Raw genomic sequence first — 17,909 nt, 5'->3', positions numbered from 1 at the left:
CGGATATCTTCGGATTTTATGCACATCCCTAGTTAAAATCAAAGATTTACTAGATTAACTTCCACTAAATAAACGCTGGCAATCATATTTTATTTAGAGTAGGAAAATATTTTTTTGAAAGAATACTTACGCCCAAATTAAGATTTGCACACCGGCCCGTAATGTGTAGTTACGGGACTACATGTATGGTTAAATATTTATCTTATAACAGAGAAAATAACAAGTAGCGCATAACGGTCTTAAAAAAAAATTCGTTAAGTTCAAAATATAATTCAGTAAATTAGCCCCAACACCTAGAATTCTGAATTTCAAAATTTCCTTAATAAAAAAAAAAAATGCCAACGGCACGTAGTGTTCCCAAGCGGTCACCCATCCAAGTACTAACTACGCCCGACGTTGCTTAACTTCAGTGATCGGACGAGAACTGGTGTATTCAACGTGGTATGGTCGTTGGCGTAGAGCTGTAATTTATTTTATTCTTTTATTCAATTCGGATTTACATTAATATAATATATTAATTTTATTTCTGTGTTTATTATTTTTAAATTGCTTCCAAGTATCCATTATAAATTTAATACATTTGAATAATAAACTTAGAATATATTTTTAAAATCTATACAATTTTTTGGGGTAGCAAAAGATACCCTCGCTACCCCAGAAAAATTTCTGGGGTAGCAAAGATACCCCTCGATAACCCTTAGTGACTCCTATGTTAACAAGCACACTAGCAGAACAATTTTTATTAGTACAACAGTATCGGATACCACCACATTTTTTCAGTACATTGAATTCCCGGTACTTATGTCCATCGACTAAATGCACGGCTTGCCTTTTTCTGTTTGGAATTTTTTTTTTAATTTTCAAATCCATTTTAAATAACGTCTATAGTTTTACACTAAAAACGTTCACTCTAGAAGTAATAAAAATTGCGAATGAAACATAAATACCAACATCCAACGCCGGTATGATGATATTGAAGATATAAAGAAAATGTTTTCTTTATTAGGTATTACCAAGTTGGTAGTACCAACCATAGTTTATTGCTTTACACCAAGTAGACGATCAGATAATTTATAAAAATAAAAATGAATACCAATACTTACTCATTTAATTTTGTATATGTATATAATATTGAGTATTGACTCTAGTATAATTTATAATATACTATATTATATACCTGGAAAATTATTGTTAATTTATAAAATTATTATACATAATATACACACAAAGTTAAAATCAACTCAAACGTATATTGATATGTGGCTTATAATTGTTAACCAAGCCAACAATAGTGATTTGTTGACAGTCCTAAGCCTGTAATAGTTGGGAAGAAAAATTGTGACTTAATAGGTAATAAGTTTGAGTGCATGTATATGAAAATGATATGTAGAAAGTATGTACACATACAACATGTTGTTTAATTATTTTATGTTGTTCATAAATTATTATACATAGTATATGGTGCGCAATGGTATTGTGATTTTGTCAAGTAAAAAGAGATTGGGGCGGAATCGTAGTGCAATTTTATTGCGCAATCGTGAAGTAATTAGTCGGGTCAAAAAAGTAAAATTTGGGCAATTGTGATTCACCAAATTTTATTAAAAGGAAATTTTGAAACATTGTACCTAACCATTGTCTTCATTTAGTATTTACATACATACATGTTTGGCGTTATTAGAAAATTAATAAATATTTGGCTGCTTTAAAAGTATTATGAAAACACAGAAATAAAATTAATATATTATATTAATGTAAATCCGAATTGAATAAAAGAATAAAATAAATTACAGCTCTACGCCAACGACCATACCACGTTGAATACACCAGTTCTCGTCCGATCACTGAAGTTAAGCAACGTCGGGCGTAGTTAGTACTTGGATGGGTGACCGCTTGGGAACACTACGTGCCGTTGGCATTTTTTTTTTTTTATTAAGGAAATTTTGAAATTCAGAATTCTAGGTGTTGGGGCTAATTTACTGAATTATATTTTGAACTTAACGAATTTTTTTTTAAGACCGTTATGCGCTACTTGTTATTTTCTCTGTTATAAGATAAATATTTAACCATACATGTAGTCCCGTAACTACACATTACGGGCCGGTGTGCAAATCTTAATTTGGGCGTAAGTATTCTTTCAAAAAAATATTTTCCTACTCTAAATAAAATATGATTGCCAGCGTTTATTTAGTGGAAGTTAATCTAGTAAATCTTTGATTTTAACTAGGGATGTGCATAAAATCCGAAGATATCCGATATGTTTTGGAAAATATTGGAAAATAACAAATTTGAATCAAATTCTTATCCTGATTTACTGAAGTATCCGGATTTATGGATTTGCTTTTTAAATAACTTATAATTTTTAATTTTAAATTTAATAATTAAGTAAAATAAATGATCTTATTTAAACATAATGAAAATTAAACAACAAATTAATATTATGTTTTATGAATTGCAGTTAACTTATCAAAACATCAACAGTTTTTATAATTCATTAAAAGTAACCAAAATAACAAGTCATTAAATTGTTGATTTAAAATGAGTAAAAAAGTGTCACAAAATGATATAACTGTGTTCGACAATTATGTTATAGAATTAAATGTATGGGAATATAAAAATGAGTCATTGAATAACAAAATTGAATTGGATAATCAGTTAGCTCTAGATTTCCTAAATCCGGATATAACAAATCCGAATAATTCAGAATTTTAAAATCAGGATAACCCCACCACTTATTTTAACATTTTTATGAAAGTTATTCTAATATTTTTTTCATATTATTATCATTTTAAGTTAAATGCAGAACTATGGCATGGACGTAACTATTTCTTCAAGATTTACAAAGCACCTATATTATATTAAGTTCCGAGCCCTAGTTATAATTATTGTTCTGTATTATATCGAGAATCAAGAAAAATGAATTGATCTAGTGTTTACGAGAACAATAAAATATCACATTCATGGTAATATAAATGTGTATATGTGTTTGTATAAATAAATACTACAACAAGTATCTCGCAAGAGGTGGGAAAATAGCTTACACGGTAAAAAAACTAATTTATAATATATATTTAATATACACACTCATTGGCGCATATTGTGAGGGTTGTGCACTAAAGCTATTGTATACAGTATAAGCCTTCCGAAAATAACGCGTACGAGAATTATTTGAAAAATACATTTTTTGCGTAACGATCTACAAATAAAAGAACTTTACGTTTTAATGAAATACACACACAAATACACACATACACTGCTTGAAAAGTTATTACAGTTATTATTTTATGACGTGACAACATCACATCCCCGTTCCCTTTTCCACATTCGTACTTGATCCTTTGTGCTCGATTTCAGTTGAATTGTTATGAATTGTTAAAATAAAATCATTCAATCATTCACTTTCACACAAAAATACACACACACACACAATCTGAACAGCAATCGAGTTCGACCGGGCTTTTGGGCAATTTTTGATACACACAATTATTCAGACGTACGTAATCCGTATAATACCCTTTGAAGACCGATTTCACCGATTTCACTGTAGATTTGGTCTACCCCTTGTCTCCTTTCTCGCTCAATGTTTTCGATCCTTTACTCTTATAATACATATATATTTAAATATATTTATTTATTTATTTATTTATTTATATACATGTACCGTACGTAGGAGGAAAATTCGTTGTTATAATAAGCATACTATCTGAAAATATAAAAATCATCGCGCCTGCACGCATGGATCATCGTCACGATAGCAAAATTATTATTGAGAATCAGTCACCTGAAAACGTATCGTTTTCAAATAACATATATTTTTTCCATCCGTTTTCCTTACGATCGTATTACTATACTGCTGATCGTAATATATTATTGTAGTTATTATTATTTTTTTCGTCTTTTAGTACCACAGGCAGTGGAGGCGACGTCCGTACTTCATAAATGTCAAGTGGATAATAACGTCGGCGAGAAAAAAAAATCACAAACGTTTAATATACAATAACGACCAAGGGAGGAAGTGGGTCGGAGGTGACGATCTAATATTATAATTGAGCCGAAGAAACAGTTTAAGTACTATCGTACTGTTCGTATAAACATTTGTTCATGTCACTGCAATAGATATATTATTCCGAATCGGAAATATTACGAACTCGTCGCGAACAACAAGACAACTGAAATAATGAGTTCTATATTACATGCTTAAGTTTTCATCCAAGTTTAACTAAATAATTAGTATACTGTAGTAGGTACATAACTATTATATCTTTGTATCGTATTAACCTTTTACTGATGGTACACACTAATAGAACGGACATTTCAACTACGTCTTGCACACGATCCCTGGCTTATGGCCATAAGCACAATTAACCTGAATATTATCCGGGGAACTGATAATGATATCATCTTCCATAATTATTATTAACATTACACGTAAAAATAAAAATCATGTTGAGCTGGTAAAACAGCCCCTACCCCCATATCGAATTTTAGGCACCTGTACTAAATGTTTTTGTTGTCTTATACAAAAAACATATATTAAAATTTACTACAGATTATTAGGAGTCAAGAATAATAAGTTTTGCATATATATTAATAACATTTTTATTAAAGAAAAAACTGTATTTTATGTTTTTACTTCACTGAATATTTTGTATTGAATTTAATATAATTTTTTTTCCGAGCTCAGTGAATTCATATATAAATATTATCTAACTGTATCATTGATGTCAATATCATTCTATACATAAACGAGCAGATAAATTTAATCGTTCATGACTAGGTTTTTTTTAATTTTATTCGTTTTGTATCATTTGAAAAATTCGATAATCTTTATATTTCTTTTGCTAGTTACTGCATTGTATATCAATTTCGAAGATCCTTTAAAAAAATCGAAAAGTCTGAACTTCAGGTCTAAAGCCCTCCCCCCTCCCCACTCATTTATGACCCTGTCCGATAATATTGATGGAACTAGTGCGACTTATTAGACCAGTTTTCGAGGGACTACATTCATTTCGAAATACATACGTGTATACACAGTTGTGGAATATATACAATGAATGCCTTGTAAACCGTTCGGAACTCGTTTTTTTGAAAATTGTTTTTTAACATTGAAATATTTCGAAACGAAAATCAAACTTTAGAGCCAAAGGAACCAACTTCTTTCAGATTATTTCGGCTAAACCGTCGTGTTGCATCCAAACGCACGCACCGCTGCCAACTTAAAAAAGTTGTACATGCCAGTACAAAATAAATACCATACAATATATGGCATTGAAACCTTCAGAAGATCACCTACACCATACATACGCATCAGATGGTGCCTACTACGTGTTTAATATTTAATAATTCCGTTTGGTGTAAAAATAAAAAAAAATGTAAAATCACCTGCGGTAACGTCGAGAAAAATACGAGCTCGACTCGGTGAAAATTAAAATCCGTCCTGCCCGTGAATGTATTACAAAACGTACGCGTGTGTGCATGATACAACCACATGTAGTGCACGGGCAGCGAGATGAACTAATTCGGAAAGGACTGTGCGCACCAACAGTTCAAAAAGTCATCGCGGACGTGAATGTCGGCTGTGGAGGTGAAAACGAGACAATGATCATTACATAAGGAAACAGCGGCAAGAGGTGGGGTTGGTACAGTGGTGCTTTTAAAACGTGAAAATTGTCCCCCGGCCGTCATGATAAATTCCTAATATATATTATTATTATAAAATTACTCCAGTCCCCTACGCTGTACACGGTCCCGTAAAATTAGATTATTAATTATTATTTATTTATCCTTTTCTTTTTTCCTAATTCCTCACTCACTCGCTGTATTAGACGAACGGATTTACCACGGTAGGATTTAAATTTATCTGCGTACAAACAAGAATTTGCGCATACGTAACATACATTTAATATATTACATGCACGCAGTTAGAGTAAGGGGGGTTTCCAATTCGTGACCCCCATCAAAAAAAAAAAAAGAGGATTAAAAGTCATAAATGACTCGATACGAAGGTACAGAAAAAAAGAACATTAATTTATATCATGTGGCTATAAACAACTCTTAATTTGTAATAATAGTAATAATAATAATAGAATAATATAATTATTAAAATTCATAGCATATGTGTATTTTTTATAATATTATAAAATAATTTATATTTTAGAAAAATGTAAAACCCCCTACTCACATAAATTTAAAAAATACGCCAACTGCTTGCATGTATGCCGTAAATTGTACGGTACATAATATGTACGATATAAGGGAAACTAAAGGTATTTCAACATTGAACCGGGTCCAATAGATGCGTTCAAACTATACATATTTCGAGAACCCTCGGTTTCTATGACATTTTAGAGACTGCGAAAATGAGAAAATATTTAGATTCTTAAAATTATCCGTATTTTCAACAACAAGTAACTAGATTAATATTATTATTACACAAAAGTTTGGTTAATAGCCGAAATCATATATTATTAATCATAACACCTTATTTACGATACACAGCTAAGTCTAAGCAACGTCTCATTCAATGCACTCAATCATAAATAGATCATTACAGTAACACTGATTTCATACATTCTTATCTGAGCAATAGAACATTAATTATAATTGTTAAGGTATTAACAAATATAAATGTTATAAATATATTTGAAAGTATTCAAAAGGCCCGTTAATTATTATTAATAAATAAATAATACTTTAGTTATTAGGAAGTTTATTTTATTTATTTTTTTTAATATAATCAATGATCCACTAATATTAAGATCTATAGGTACAATTTTTAAGGCAGTGACACGTTCGTTTTTATCTATTAATTATTTCTAGTATATAGTTTTTATAGTATATTTACTTATATTAATTATATCACGAATTTATTATTGCCTTGTGGACGCTAGTGCGTTTGCTGATTTTCGGACTATAAATATGTAACAAAACACAATGACTCTGCGTCGTTCATTAAAGGAAACACCTATGGTAAGATATGTACCAATCGAATCGTAAGTTGGCATAAAATATCGAGCGATCGTCATCGGTCATCAGTCTCTATTTCGTCTCCGATAGTGTAAGACCTAGCCGGGCTGATGTACGCAACGGACGAAGAAAACATTATCCCGGCCATCCCTCTTTTATCTTTAATGCTGAAAAAATATCTACCCGGGATGGCTTACGTTTTCAAAGATGAAACACTGAATGGCCCTATAAAACGAATAGACTCCGACTTCAACCTGACACCGTAAGTTGGCGTAACAAGCTTACAATCTCATCAATTTATAGGCCACCAATACCAGATCTGGCCAATGGTTAGTTGTTGACAGTCATGGAAATGTTAATATTTATTGTCCAATCGTATTTCCGTAAGTTAAAGCCACATTAATATACAGTATTGATTTCAATTATTCAAGTTTTTTTGTTTTTCCTTTCTAACTTTCAATAAATACATTTGTGAACCTCAAAGGTTGAAAGACTGTATGTAATAAATATTTGTGGGTTATAATTAATATTTTCAAACTGTAAAACGTTCATAAAGTAGCCACTTACCTTTTAACAACATTATTTTTATGATAATTACTATTTTTTACAGATATATAAACATACTATAATATTGAACAATTACATTTTATTGTTTTATTTTATTTTTTCAACTTAAGATTAATTCGATTTTTTTATTCTTTTGAAGAATGATTTTCAACAGTTTATTTTTTTAGTTTTTGAATTTAAAAACTATAACTATTTTATAAGTGTTGTAGTCGGGTTATTTGAAAAAAAAACTTAAGTTTAAAAAACATCATCGACAATACCTGAAAAACTAATATTTAGTTCACTCGAAAAACATTGCTTTTAGAAAATCTATTGGATCCCCCAGTTATCGGGGCGAAAAATAACTATGACCTCCGTTGTAACAATAAACGGTATGTCATACATTTGTACGTAGTCGGTACTCATGCTGACTTCAGAAGTCGTAGTTTGCCGGAAGTATTAACGCGCACCCTTCCGAAAAGGATCTTTTACGCTTAGGCGCAAATAGGATAAGGCTTAGGGCGCAAACACCCAAAATAAGCATCCCCTAATCTAACAATATATTAAAGATACATCGGTGTATCTCCATCACTAGTACTAAATTATTTTGCCAAACCGAAGGATTAATTTGATGTTGTAAATATTTGAAACGGAAGTAATTGATAATATAAAATGTATATTAATCCTATAGAAAAGTTAAAATAATATTTTAAACATCCAATCGTGCAAATTGTACTAACCACATTAATTTCACATATGAAAAATTCTAGAGCCCTAACGTCTATTGATTTAATTCCATATTTGTGACCATATGCTCGTATGATACTCATAAAATATTGCGATTGAGGGAGCCTTTCACTCACTTTCTAGGTAATCGGATTTTTTTCGCCTATGGCGGGTGAAAGTTTTTTTTCGTTGTTACCGCACACCACATGAAAACATCTTGACATAATCGCGGTAGTCGCATCACTGTCACGCGTACGACATAACCTTTAAATCATCGTATTTAAATATGTAATCACCTGATTCACCGAGGACAACATTTTTAAACAATCCTTTCACTGACAGCGTGACAAAGGACACGGGATTATCAGGCGAAAAAACGATAAAAAGCACACGTAGGGGTACTGGCAAGGTTTTCTATTCTTCCGTTGTCCTTTGTACATGGCTCTAATCTCTCGTATGATTCGATCACTCTCACGTTATACCAGTACTTGACTTGAAAAAAAAAAGTAGAGGTACTCTGATAATACATTTTTTACTAATATGCAGTGATGTAGCCAAGATTTTTAAATGGAAGGGTCTAAACACTTTTTTGGGCAGGTTAAGTAAGAAATGCTCTGAGAGTTCACCCGTAAATCTCCCACCAATAAATTTAAAAATTTATTTCCAGCATTTTAAAAATAGTTTCAATAATAATTATTAAAATATAATTAATAATAATAATAATAAATTAACAATGATCAGCTTCGGTAGCGTCATATAAAAATTTTAGTGAATTATATATTAAATTATCTTAGCGAACAAAATGTCACAAGACGTTAAAGAGCGACTGCAGTCTAAATACAACCAAGATGAACTGATCTACAGAAAAAGATCGATTTTAAATTGCAGGTATGAAAATGTCAAATAGGAATAAAATATTGGCTGTATACAACATATTCATTGATTTTCAGATTTATATGCGAATTTTATAAGATAAAAATATTAACGAAAAGACTCTAGAAACGAGCATGAAATATCTTTTAAAGACGCCAAACGAAGAAACAATTGTATGCGAGTGTAACATACTGAAACATACAGGGAAAACATTAAGTCACGTAAAATTACCTCAAATGCATCACTTTTTAAATACAAATGTTCGATCACAGAAACGCAATACAAATCAAATATTGTAATAATATTGGTTTAATAAAAATTACAAAAAGTCACTTTTAAGAAGCTAAACGAGTGTGAGTCTACGGCGTATAAGACTGAACTACCGAAAAGGATTTGGTTCTTGATTAAAGACATCATTGGTTTTAAAGAAAATAATTGGGTACCCAGAAATTCCCGTCCCAGAGAGCTGTTAAGCAATACAAAACCAATACATAATACGAAAAAACCTATGAACAGGTAATACACCTCACTTGCTGTAACGCCTGTAATGTTGACGGTAAAAAACTATTTATTTTTCATACAACAATAGTTATTCACTAACGTTACGTCGTTGAAATAAAAGTGTAATACAACATGTAATAATACCCTTACTTCACCTTTATTAGAAAAATGCTGCACAAAAACTTAATGAGCAGAAGAATACTAAACTGTTAATAGAAATTGGAAAGGTAATGATTTATTTTGAAATCAATAAATCAAAAACGATAAACCAGTTATTAGTTTTTAAAACTGTGAAAAAATGAATTTATAGTTTAATGAAATCCTATGAAAATGAAACTTATAAAAAATTTAAATAAACAACAAATATATGTAATTTTATACATTTTTTTCTCTTTCAGGATGATGTGCATCAAAATAAAGAATTGCCAAAAACTACAAAGATGAGCGATCCAAAATGGCCATCACTACTAATAAAATCGAGTGATTTTGTTAAAAGCAAAATATCATTATTATTGCCATGTATAGGCCCAATGATCGAAAACTAATGGATTAGAGTCGTCGTACGATAAAAATATTGAAATAGAAGTACATGTTATTCGTCGATGCATGGTATAATTTCCATTGGAATTATTGTACGTGTAACTAAACATATTCTGTTGCACTTTTAGCAAATCCAGATAAAATATCGATCTATTCTGGACAATATAACTCCGGAAAATGTAGTCCCGAAGTCGAAAAACATGATATCACTGCCAATAAGAACAGATGATTGTCTGAAAATAGTAATTGAACTTTTATTTCAAAAGGTATATAAATAAAAAAAAAATTGAATTGCAATATACGAGTATAGTCTCATACTATACTCTCGTATACTTAATATTTGTAAAACATATTATCACAAGACCAATCAAATATATTATCTCTTGTTTTTAAATTCATTTGGCTATGGACGAACCGTCATTGACTCCCCAATACGCTCATATTTGTTCGTCGATGAAAAACATGGAAGTGCATTTAAAAGATCCTAAGACCAACACGTCGTTTAAAATACTTTTGATTGCAATGTGCCAAAACGCATTCGAGTCAATGTTCACCCGTAAACGTATGGTAGTCGAGGACCATAACGAAATTGAATCTTGCAAGGATTAAGTATGAACTATTTTCAACAATACCCATCCATCATTTTGTATGATATTTATAATATCAATACGTACACGTAGATAATGATACATGGTTGAAACGTTACAGGAAATGCGAGAAAAACTCCAATCGAAGTTTGACCAAAATTAATTGGGTTATATGGGAGTCGTCCTATTTCAAACTGCAAGTTAACCCGATACGTACAAATATAATAACCGAACGAGATAAAATTATAATTGTCAACAGTTCTTTAACGCATAATTTCTAGATTTATGTGCAAACTATTGAAAGTGAATATTTTGATACCTCTGGTACTGGAGATGTGTGTGGCAAAACTCGTACAAAGTCCACAAGCTATCGAATGCGTGTGTGTCATACTGAAACACGCTAGAAACGCATTAAATGATGTAAGATTCACTGTCGACAATCATGTTTAAACTATTTTGAATATTTTAGCGTGCTATATTATTTAGAATAGAAAATTAAATCTATCTCACTATGTATACGTTGAATATACAACAATTATTAACATACAATACAAATTGTAGAGCGATGTATTCGAGAAGCTACACGAATATACTCGATTATAATCGACTGCAAATAGGCGAAAATTGTCTTCAAGGATACAGTCCATTTTTCTGGACACGTTAAAATTGAAAAATAGCGGTTTAGTGAAAATTAAAACCTCTGAAAATTCGCCGTTATTAAACGACAATTTTAGAGTCTCCCATCGGAGACATAACACAGCCCCTTGTAAACGAGCAACTGCTATCAACGGTCCAAAAAAGCATACACCCGGAGGTATTTTAGGTAATTTAGTGCATATACGTTTTAATAACGAAAAAAAAAATGGAAAGAGTACAAAAATATTTGAACTGTCTGTAATAGATAAACATTAATATTAACAATGTTTTAATATTTTATTAGTTAAATGTTCACAAGACCGTTAAATCGGTTATTAACTCGGTAACCGCAGAGAACATGAACACTACAATAAATCAGTTATCTGAAATATTTCGAATGTCGACGTGATAGAAAAGACGGTCGACTTCATCTTTGCTAGAGTATGCTTTTAAATATTTTTTAAATTACAAAAACATATTTAATCTGCTATTGTATAATATTTATTTATTTATTTATTTTTTTATTTAAGGCAAATATTCGTCTAGAAAGTTTTCCAAAGTTGGTATCCATATGTTCTTCATTAAAAAACGTGATAGTCAATCCAGCAGAACAACACGTGAAGCCTATCTCATTTAAGGAAGAAGTCCTGATTCATTTTAACCAGGTTTTGCAGTGCGGAGTACAAAACGATTCTTGTGAAAACGAAAACACACATAAAGAACCTTTCACGTAATTTTACTGTTTGATTCAAGTTAGCGGTGAAATAAAGCATTACTTCAATATGTGTTAAATTTAGATTATTCGGTGAATTATTTAACGCAAAGGTGTTATCAGCACATACTCTACTAGAGTTTTTGCAAACCATACCGAAAAAGCTAACATACTAAGAGCTTGATAATACTTGTTACCTACTGAAAGACACAATCTAACTTGTGAACCCACCTTGACAAAAAATGGCTCTTATAGTACAAATATTCAACACTGACCAAGTATAACCGAAGACCTTTTATCGATAGTACACCGATAAACACTTTTTTCGGTGGTAGTAAAATCTGAAGTTAAATAAAAGCAAATTTATTATTAGTCATAAAAAAAATGAATAGTTCATTGAACAATTTTGAACACAGTTCAAAAATATAAAATATTGTACATGTGACTAAAATTAAAGTGTCCTAATCCTATCATCGATGATTAAAAATATATTTATTACATATTTATATCATATTCTGTATGAAAAGTAAAAATATTTATAAAGAGCTGGTGCGTTATAAATTAATAATGGTAACGGTCCAATACGCAATCTACAAATATTAATCGACCTACAAATAAAGTTAATTTATGGGTTTATTTAACAATACAAATTTTATTTGTCATACTAATAATCTGAAATCTGTAATAATAAAATATCATAATCTTATAGTTTTTAATTTTACTGTTTTATTAATTAATAATCGGTCCGGAAGATTACGCATACTAAACGAATAGGTACCTAAAATTTTAGTAATTCGCAAAATACAAAAATTTACATGTGCAAAACAAAACTCTTAAATTCACAAGACATGCACACACTTTAAATAAAAACCTAACATCACTGAGGTTAGTGAATGCAAGTAGGTATGTGAACAAAAATAGAATAAAATGTCCATAATGACAATAACTGCGATAAAAGATTAATTTAAAAAAAATATTACATAAAGAACAATATTATTGATATGACATGATATTTTTTTTTCTTAAAGATGAAGTATTTTCTTCATCAGTCATTCCATAATTATTTAATTATTACATTATATACATTCAGGAGCTAACATATGAGTAATTCCCTGTGTTTTTTCAAGGGCGTATTTGAGTTGAGGCTATGGGGAGGGGGAACTAATTTTTCTTCAATAAAAACTTAAAAATAATTTACAGTTCATTACAGGGGCGTACCGAGGGGGGGTCCAGATCTCCTCATTGAAATTTATACATACTCAATGGTTTAATAGTAAATAGTAGGGTTTGGCAACGATATAATATTGTGTATCAATATCAGAATTTGTTCGATATCGATATCGTATCGAATTATATTTTTATAAATTTAATAAAATAATATTTAACTAAAACTAAAATTTAGTATATGATATTTATTATTGGTACACCAAAATCGTAAACTTTTATCTAGTACATAATGCTTATCGATACAGATAGCATTATAAATTATATCAAATGTAGTAATAATGTAGAAATGTAAAATTAAATATAAATAATATAATTCACATTTCCCGAGGACATATATACAAACTTTATCAGTTATATTATTAGACAAATACTATAACTTATTAGTTATTAGTTAATGGTTTATTACACTGCACACACAATACAATTTACTAAAGCTTAGAATCTAAAAACAAAATGTATTTTTAGAAAAATTATTAAATTTAATATTGCGATATATCGTACAACTATAGAACGATATCGGTGTCGAAAACGTGTCAGGATATCGTATATCGTACCGAATTATCGATATTGTTGCCCATCACTAATAAATAGTACTTAGTGTATTTTAATTTCCCATTATCTTCAATATACAAAGTTTATAGATTATATAGTATACCTATAATGTATAAACCATGTTTAATTTATACTGCTTTTTTAATAATATTTATTATTGTTAATAAAATAATTAATTTTTTTATAACATTTTACTATCATATAAAAATTGATTTTAAATTATAGTACCCACCTATTATAATAAACTTTTGTGAAGAATATGTATGATGTGTGTATAACTATTGTAACTATTACTATAGTTATTAACAGTAATTTGTTGGTATTGAATTAAACTATAATTATAATTAGAGAACAGATAAAATAAAAATGTAGGACCCACCCCCCTAAAAAATTCTTGGATACGCCCCTGGTTCATTACCTACAGCTCATGTTCCTGTTGTTCATTCGAGTGAATGAACAAAAAATAAAACTACTAAATTGAATCAAAATTTATTTAATAAATATATTAAAAACCTACTGCATATAAAATAAGTATTAATAATAACAACACAAATAGTTCTTACATTAAAATTGTACCTTCAGTCTGAATTCTGTTTAAAAAATCAACAAATATTCATAGTAGTCATAGTACCTATTAATAATTTTTTAAACCCTTTAAAAAAACAATTAAGATAGTTAACTTAATTTGACAAATATCTAAGTAGAAAATATAAGGTTGGTAAGTAGTCAAATAACAAATTCCGAAATTCTTTTTTTCATTTTGGCAAATTTGTTGATTGTTTCATCAATGGATACAATAATATTTGTATGCACATGCAACAAAACCCAACCTGTTAGTCTATGCTGGCCTATTCTTAATCTTAACCATGTTTTCAGTTTACAAAAATATATTGTTGGCTATTATTTGCAAGTTAAAGAATATGGAAACAAATATTGTCAGTTGTTACGATTATTATTTGGGTTAGGGGCTTTTAGCTCCATAAAATACACAAATTTTCATGCATTTGTGCACAAAAATGACTAAATACCTATGCACAACAAAAAGTACCAGATATTATGTTGTAAAAAAAAAAAAAATAGGCGAGTAAAATTATTAAGGACTTATATAGGTCTAATAAATACAAAAATATACAATATGCATAAATACACAAAAAAATGACTAACTAGTAAATATGTGGTAAAAAAAGTGTTACTTTAAATTACTTTATATAATAGATTATTATAGATAATAATAATCTTAATATGTCTATGGATAAATACCTCGGTTACGGTTGTAAATATCTATAACCGTAGCAATATCCGTGGAAGATAATACCACCATTCGTTCCAAAACCAAAAATGTTATGATGTAAGAAGATAAACAAAAATTGATACCCGTGACCAAATTGACATATAATTGAATTTAATATTATTTTTTAATGATAGACTTGTAATTTATATTCCTAATTATTTATAAATTACATTTTTTAAATAAATCGATATATTATATTAAAAATAATACGAGCCATGGGGGGGGCGAATGCCCCCTTCGCCCCCTCCCTCAAATACGTCCTTGTGTTTTGCAAATGGCTAAGTTTTGAACATTTTTATACAGAGCCTAATTTTTGGTTCTTCACTACTAACCAATTAAATTAGTATTGGTTCTAATTTTTCATGTTATTAATCTTTAATAAGTACTAAGTATTATTTTAAATAAGTGAATTTTCTACAATTTACAATATGAAAAATAAATTACTTATATAAGTTCATGTAATCGTGTTTGACAATAATTCGACGATTTTAGTCTATGCTTATCACAATAATATAATATACAACCAACGAAAAATAGCGAAAGACCAGTACTATATTGCACTATTGAAGTGATGGATGGCGGAAGAGAAGTGTATACGCGTAATCATAAAACCATGGTCCGGTTTTTTTCGGTATTTGTGATTTTAAATTTAATGTGATCCGGCCCCCTTGTTTAAAAAAAAAAAATCAGCCCAGTCTAGTCCGTCCGCCTTCAGTTCAATAAGATAATAATGGTCTAAAAGTCTCAGTTTGAAACTGAATATAACCGTGTTCATCCCAGGAGTGTCATCGGGAGAGGCAGTAACCCCACCTTCCCTCTCGATGACCTTTTTTCTTAAAATGTTTGTTTTTTATTATTTATATCATAGTAGGAAAATGCATAAATGTGAATATATGATTGAAGTTCATTCCCCCTATAAAACAGTCTAGGGACGTCATTGGTAACATGTTACCACAAACCACCGAATATTCCATAATTTATTATACTCACTTTCAAACTTTGAACCATGACCTCAATATATAAACATAGTATGCAGTAGCACGGTGAACATTTGTAAACCATGATGCACAACATGTATTTCAGTAGATACCTATCTACCACTTCTTTCTCTAGCATACCGTTCTTGAAATGTTTTTAAAAACCTAAATCGAAGAAAACTAAAAATTATTAAAGATTGAAATGCATACCTAATTACCTTCAAAATTCTAATTATAACAATAAAAAAAAAAACAAACTATGGGCATTCTATATAATGCCAATAAGTATGCGATTGCGCATATTTATTGCTAACAAACATTTTCGAGATTGATGTTTATTTATTATCATTTGTCATATTTTGCTGCATAAAAATTAATATTTACTTAGGTAGGTTTTGTAAATTATTTATTTTTTATAAAAATATTAACTTTCTGCATTTTGAAAAAAATAAACTAAAATAAAGTATCGTCCCGTGCGTCTTTTTTTGAAAATATCGTAGGGATACGTTAGAATATTTGATAATTTAGTTGGATTACTCAGTCCCTTCGCATCTCTCTCCATTTCAAGTACTGAGTTATTCAACAAATACTAATAAATTATATATAAATGAAAAAAAGATTTGGTATTAAAATTTTCTTTTTTTTTTTAAATAAGAACAAAAATTTAAATTTACAAGAATTAAAAAAATTAATTAATATCACTGGTGGCATTGAGAGGAAAATATAATGGACATTTTTGTATTCATTATGAATTAATAATAAATAATTATTATTATGATATGCGGATTTTTATGTAATAAAAAAGTCAAAATATGTAAATATTTGTGTTCTTATTTTTGCTAAGATATGTATTAAAAAACGTAAAATATTTAACAAAAAAAATCGGCATTCTAAATTAATTTTTAATTATTAACTAATAATAATTAATTTAATTATCTTAATTGTTGTCTTCTTTGAAACAATTGGATACGACGTACATTTAAAGATTTTCAAATTTTAATGTACGGCGGTTAGATTTCAAACTCGTAACGGCTGAGGGTGCATTCAACGTCAACCGAGGTTAATGGGGCATATTTCATACCACATATATGGGATGGCGTTATTTAAATATAATTTGACATATTTTTATTTTTATTATCTCTAATAGTTTAATTTTTTTTGAAAACCAACGTATTACCCAGTACGTAGTTTAATCAATTGTTATTATAATTTCAGATTATCCTTGAACTTAATTTCATTGAATTTTTGCACTTTCCACTATTGCGAGACTCTCAATTATTGTTAGATTTAATTTTTCTAATTTTTTATTATTTTAGCCAAAAAAAAAAAAAAAATTGTGGAATATATGCTAAATTATTTTGCAAGTTATTCTTTTACATAATATAAGAAGTAATAGCGATTGTAGTATCTGAATCAAGGTTTTAAATATCTTCTTTCATTTAGTTCCAATATAATAATTGTAAATTAAATAAAAACTGTATTGAAATGGTATGAAAATGTGAAATATTTACAAAATATGTAAATATTGATGAAATATTTAAAAATATGTATTTACATCGAAATATATGAAAATATGTAAGGTAAAAAATGTCTCATATTATTCAAGGTGTTATGAAACGTGCTTATTTTTAATCGGCATTGAGAGATTCACATTCAATAAAATTATGTAATTACATAAACCAACTTATTTTATTGTAAAATGGCATAGTCCCCTCCCCCCGAAAATATATTTTGGCTCCAGCATTGGTCCGAACAGGATATTTTTTGGTACTTTTCGG

The 17,909-nt window shown here is 29.3% G+C and overlaps 2 non-coding genes across 2 annotated transcripts; one reads left to right on the top strand and one right to left on the bottom strand.

Annotated features, from left to right (window-relative positions):
• Window positions 1-336: 336 nt before the first annotated feature.
• LOC112684063 lies at window positions 337-455 on the bottom strand. The gene has a single exon (XR_003148647.1). It is a non-coding gene; the product is annotated as a 5S ribosomal RNA (ribosomal RNA).
• Window positions 456-1,796: 1,341 nt separating this feature from the next.
• On the top strand, window positions 1,797-1,915 carry LOC112684062. Its single transcript, XR_003148646.1, has one exon. It is a non-coding gene; the product is annotated as a 5S ribosomal RNA (ribosomal RNA).
• The last annotated feature ends 15,994 nt before the right edge of the window (window positions 1,916-17,909 follow it).

Source organism: Sipha flava, unplaced genomic scaffold (genome assembly GCF_003268045.1).
Source record: "Sipha flava isolate LNK unplaced genomic scaffold, YSA_version1 23_pilon_pilon, whole genome shotgun sequence".
Classification (NCBI taxonomy): Eukaryota; Metazoa; Arthropoda; class Insecta; order Hemiptera; family Aphididae; genus Sipha; species Sipha flava.
The sequence above is the reverse complement of the archived record's forward strand: the minus strand, read 5'-3'. Positions and strand labels throughout refer to the sequence as shown.